This window comes from Ananas comosus, linkage group 19, assembly GCF_001540865.1.
Source record: "Ananas comosus cultivar F153 linkage group 19, ASM154086v1, whole genome shotgun sequence".
In the NCBI taxonomy this organism is placed as follows: domain Eukaryota; kingdom Viridiplantae; phylum Streptophyta; class Magnoliopsida; order Poales; family Bromeliaceae; genus Ananas; species Ananas comosus.
Genome location: NC_033639.1, coordinates 6,688,129 through 6,694,383, shown reverse-complemented (window position 1 = coordinate 6,694,383; position 6,255 = coordinate 6,688,129).

Genomic DNA, 6,255 nt, shown 5'->3' with positions numbered 1-6,255 from the left:
GAGATTTATGATATCTCTATCTTTTTCATCGACTTTCTTTTTTAAAGACGCAATTATAACGTCTTTTGGATCCTTGGGGTAATAAACAACCTCCTCTTCATCTCGTGGATCAGATGGATCACTAGGCATATCATCTTTGTTTTCTTTATGTTGGGTCTGCGAAGAGCTCGCTTCCTTAGCTCTGGCTTTCTCTTCCGCTGCTTTTCTTGCAGCCGCCCTCGTGAGGATTTGCTGAATTGTTTCTTCTTCATCAGCATCCTCATTCGATGACGTATGCCCGATAACTCTCACCGTATGTATCGCCAATTTTTCTTCTTTGATCTGGGCAAGAGTTTTTGGCTTCCACTCTGTATTCCTTGCTTTCTTTTGTTGCCATCTTGGCTTCTCAATTTTCTTTTCCAGGCTGGTTCTTCCTTTTACAGCCTTAAAAGCTTTATATATCCGCTTAAAGACAGAGTTCTTATCATCGTTCTTCGAGCGGGGACATGCAACAGATGGTTTCAAATGGGCCATTTCTGACTCTGGGCGCAGAATGGCAGTATGTGAATTTTTTCTCACAAATCTCAAGGGTGCGAAGCGGTTACGGGCCAAAACATCAGGCCCGGTTGCAAACCTACCATGCTGGGTTTGTTGGAACTTGCTTCCTTTGTTCATCTCCTGTCGCTTCAAAGTACGACGAAGATTTCTCTTTGAAAGACTTGGTCACAGTATCTTTGGGAAATGTCAGCCTATTGAAGACTGACGCTTTAGGTGCCATATTAAGTGGCGATGTTTCATCCATTCGGCTTTGGAACACAAGCCTCCCTTGTAATTCCATCTTCTTCGAGGCGCTGATAGACGTAATCCTCTCCTTCACCGGAACGCGAGGGGGGTTGGGAATGACGACATTCGGGCGCCTCCCACGAGAGGGAAGACGTGGAATCACAGTATTAACCTCAGTTGGGTTGGCAGCAGCATTGAAAGGGGCCATAGCTGCAGCCCTAACTTCTTCAGGAATGGTGCCGAACTGGATTGCAGCACCAGCAGCTCCAATGGTAAGGACAGATGCCGGCAGGCAGACCTGTCCTGCATTGATCATCATTGAGCCTGTAGCAGTAGCAGTGTTCTTCGGTGCCATTTCTCCTGCAGGGGAATGTAGATTAGATATTTATCATCTAATTCTATTAGCATAACATTGGTCTCAGAGATGGAAGGAGAAGCCAGGTCCCACCGGGCGTGCCATTTTGTCTGCCACCACGAATGACGCACCTCGCACGGCTAATTGATTTCAGGCCGTGGGGTAGTATTCATGATGTAGATTAGAGTATGTGTATGTATGGTTATCAGGTATTGCGGATCCATGGCTTCCAATAAACGCAAGCATTTATTGTTAATTACCCCTACAAAGTGTTAGGGCACCTTCGATTAAGAGAACCTCATGAAATGCTGAGCGAGTGATAAAGATGAACGAAGTCAGTGGATTGAGTCTGAAATATACTGAACCAGGGTGTAATATAAACCCTAAATTGAATTGGAATTCGAATGGAGATTCAATTGGAACTTAAATATGAGAAGTCCTAATCAAGCTCTGTAGGGGCTTTAAAAGCCATTGAGTCACTCATAAACGAAAACTCCTGAATTATAATAGTAATTAGAATATAAGTCTCATTATTAAATTAACTCTAATGTAAATGTATTAGAGCCCAATTTGGTTCAGCGTGAGCAACCACTCTTCTACATATTCTAGAAGGAATTAGTCAAAATGTAGTTGACATAAACTCCTAAGTTATAGGTATAAGTCTAATTGGTTCACATATGGGTCACCCTACGAGGGGTTTAGAAGCGGCGAGATCACTAATTATTGGGTTCCTTGGACTACGAGAAGATTAAACTCTAAGTGTATTATTAGAGCTTAATCAGAGGATAAATTTAAACTCCAATATATGGTATTAGAGTTAAATAGTGAACTCTGAGTGATGTATCAGAAGATTAAATTGCATATGATTAGATCATTCTAATCAAGATATTTTAGAATATATTGATCGAAAATTTTAAATTAGGTCAGGATCCTAACTCGTCAGTCTGAGGGCTAGAGAATAGATTTGATTTGGACTTGAAATAGGATCAAGGGGATTGAATGGGTCAAAAAAGGGGCTCCATTTGAATTTGGATTCCTTTTGGACTTAATTTGGATTCTTTGAATGATGAAAAACTTTGAGTTTATAATGGAATTGGCTCAAAATGAATGGCCTATCATATTGATCCGGATGGAAAATTGAGCTTAAAAATGGGCTCAAATGGAATTTTGAGTTCATATGGAAATGAGCTTAAAATGCCTCTATTTGGATTTGATATCGAAATTTGGGTTTTGTTTAGATATTCATTTGGAGACTGGGTATGAGAATTTGGATTAATTGTATGGTAATTGACTCAAATCTCGAATATATATGTGGATTGGTGGGCTGCAAAATGGGCTCAGTTCATATATGTGATTTGGGGCTTCAAAATGGGGGCTCATTCATATGTGGTATTTGGGGCTCAAATGGGCTCAGTTCATATTGTGATTTTTGGCGTAAAATTGCCTCAGTTCATACTGTTTGGATTTTGGGCTCAAAATGGGCTCAGTTCATATGTGATTTGTGGGCCTCAAATGGGCTCAAGTTCATATGTTGGATTTTGGCTGCAAATGGCTCTGGTACAAGATTGGATTGATATAGGGAATTGAATTTGATATTGGGTTGAGATGTGGATTTGATATGAGATTTGGATTTGGGTTGATATGGGGTTTGAATTTGGATTTAATATGGGATATGGCTTGGGCCGAATTCATTTTTGATGTGGATTCGGGCTTGGGCTGAATTCATTTTGGATATAGATTTGGATTCAATACGGGCTCATTTCATTTTGTATTCGGGCTCAAAATGGGCCCAATCATTTTGATGTGGATATGGATTTAAAACGGGCTCATTTCATTTTGTATTCGGGCTCAAAATGGGCCAAATCATTTTGATGTGGATATGGATTTAATATGGGATTTGGATTTGGGCCTTGGACTTTGGATTGGGTTTTGATATGGATTTGGGCCTTGGACTTGGGATTGGGCCCGATTTAATATGGGATTTAGGATTTGAATTCGGATTTGGTATTGGATTTGATTTGGATTTGGATTCGAGTCGGGTTTGGATTCGAATTTGGATTTGGATTCGAATTTGATTCGTATAATTACGTCGAGTTTGAATTTGAGTCTATATGAGATCAAAATATTTCGGTATTTGATTCAAAATCAAGTTCATCCAAATTTGTCAATTCCTCAATCGCATATGATATCCAACCAATTTGATCTAATTCGATCAAATTGAACAGTTCCATCATCAAAAGAATATTAATCAGAAATCTAATTAATTTTCTTTTATTTCTCCACTGAAAGAGAATTAAGAGAATATTTTTTCTCTTAAAAAAAAAGATGCATCATTCATCATCATCATCATCATCATTTTTTACATCTTGGGGACAACTAAGGTGGGAAGATCCCCCCTTTGCCTCCCTCTTTTTTTTTTTTTTTTACAAAGCTCCCTCTCTCTTTCATAATCATGATTAGAGAAGTATTATCCTTCTCTCTCTCTCTCAAATATATATATTTTTTGAAGAGCACCGCTCTTTCATTTTTTTATAAAGAGAAGAGCACCGCTCTCTCTCTTTATTCACCGCCGAGCACGAGCGGATCTAACTTCATTTGAGAGGAGAGCACCGCTCTCTCTCTCTCTCTCTCTCAGGTTCGCCGTCGAGCGGTTGGTGGGCGGACTCCGGGTACATCGAGCACTTGGCGGGCGGAACCCGTTTGAGAGGAGAGCACCGCTCTCTCTCTCAGGTTCGCCGTCGAGCAGCTGGTGGGCGGACTCTGGGCACATCAAGCATTTGGCGGGCAGAATCCGTTTGAGAGGAGAGCACCGCTCTCTCTCTCAGGATCGCCGTCGAGCAGCTGGTGGGCGACTCCGGGTTCGAGCCATCAAAGTCGACGACGGCGCGCGGGCGTCGACAGATCGGCCGAGATCACGAGCAGAGTCATGGGCGGTGGCTCGGCATAGGCATCGACGAATCGGCCGCGGGTGGCGCGGCTTCGGGTGACGGCGACTTCGACGGAGCCTCTGCGTGGCTTCGGGCGGACCTGCCGCGGGTGGCGCGGCTTCGAGAGTATCGGCCGCGGGTGGCGCGGCTTCAGGCAGATCGGCCGCGGGTGGCGCGGCTTCGAGTCGAGGACGGCAACTGGACTTGGTGGAGCTCGACGGATTGAGTACCGCGGCTGCCGACGACTAGGGAAAACGAGGCAAAGCTCGTTAAAGCTCGATAGAGGCGGGGCTGAGACGTGGCGGAGCTATGGCAGGGTATTTGGCGTCGCTCTTAAGGATATTCTCGGTGGCGGTGAGGTCGGCACCGGAGAAGAAGACGCGGCCGCGTCCGGCGAAGACCACGACGGCTCCATGGGGTTGCCGCTTCATTCAGGCATTTCGTCGAACACACGGTGATTCTGCCTCAGAGTCTCCTTGTGGCCAGAGAGGATGGCGTCACGACCTCGAGGCGGGTGCTTCGGCAGTGCGGAGATCGGCGAGGAGCGACGCCTCGGGTCGAGGTGTCTCGGAGCGACGCGGGGGACCTCGGTTGGAGCACGTCCAGGAGCGGCATGGGTGATGGAGCGGGCGGTTTCGATGCGGTTGAGGCCGTCGCGGACGGCGCTGACGACGACGCACTCGTCGGAGGCGTAGTAGGCGACCTTCTCGACGGTCGACACGGGGCGGTCGACGAGGACGATGGGGTCGTAGCCGGGTCGGCCGAAGCGGGCGTTGATAATGGAGAGGGCCTCGTCGGCCACCTCCTCGACGTCGCGGCCATGACTGTGCGCCGGGTTGGTGATCTGGACGAGCACGGCGCGGCCACGGAGCTTAGAGCACTCCTCGAGGAGCCGCTCCATGGCGAGGAAGCGAGCGGCCTGGGGAACGCTCAGTCGAGGCGGCAGTCACTGTCGAAGACCCCAGTGGTAGTGTAGTTGACGCGGTTTTCGAGCTCGAGGAGGAGGTCGAGGTTCTGGAGCCCCACGTCGGCGTCGACGGCGACTATGGAAAACCCGAGTAGCGCGGGGGGAGACGCCGACGTTTGCCGTCGTCGTCGTCGTCGTCGGAGGCTCTCGTGGGTTTGGCCATGGTGGATGCTTATTTCAGAGAGAGAGAGAAAGAGAAAGAGAGATTTTTTTTTTCTTCTGTTTTTCTTTTTTTTTTCTTTTTCTTCTTTTTCTTCTTTTTTTTATCAGCGAGAGAGAGAACTTTGATTTTGGGGAAGGGAAAAAGATATATTTTTTTTTACCTTTTCTTTTTTCAATGGGATCGGATAGATCTCTTCTTCTTCTTTTTTTTGACTAGAGATTTTTTTTTTTGAAATTCAAAAGCTCTCTTCCTTGCGATTTTTCTTCACAGGTATTTATGGGTGGTTTCGTCACTGACTTGAGGGAGTGCACGAGCGATTTGAGGGGAGCGTGGAGGATGTGCGTATCGGTGAGGCGGTTACGGGGTTGTGGGATGGTTGAGGATCGTGGGATGATGGGATCGTGGGTATAGGTTGTTACGATAGTATCGTGGGATTGTAGGAGAGATTTTGGATGGTTGAGATGAGATTGTGGGGTATTTTGGACGGTTGTGATGAGATTGTGAGATATTGGGTGGTTAGGATGGGATTGCGGGAATATTGCGGATTAGTCCTTTCCCTTTGATCATATTACACCTTAATAAAAATATTGTATGATTAAGGTGGGGCATTTTATAAATACATAAAAGGGAATAGACTAATATGCTACTTTATATTCCCGTGCGTATTATATTTTTCGCAATCCGGTGCATGAGATATTTTCAAAACTTAAATTTTATCCATGCACCTGGTGCATGGATGATCTCAAAATCCATCTCTATTTTTATTTCTTTCTCTCCCCCCTTTTTTATTCCTCTCTCCCTTTTTTTTTTTTTTGTGCTTCAACAGCGGCTTTGAGGGTTGTGGCCAGTGAGGCATTTAATGGACAGGGTCAAGTCTCGAGATCTCACAATCCAAAGCATTCATTACCTAATGCTGCGTTGTTTTTTACATTGTGGAGCGGGGGCCACGTGTTGTTAGCTGATCAAGCAGGGTAAATCCTGTCTATTCTAGGATCTCATTTGGGGGCCCTACCACCGAACTCAGACTGGACCCTCTTAATTGGGCCGGGCGAGGGCTATCTCTGTCTTATGTTTGGGGGGG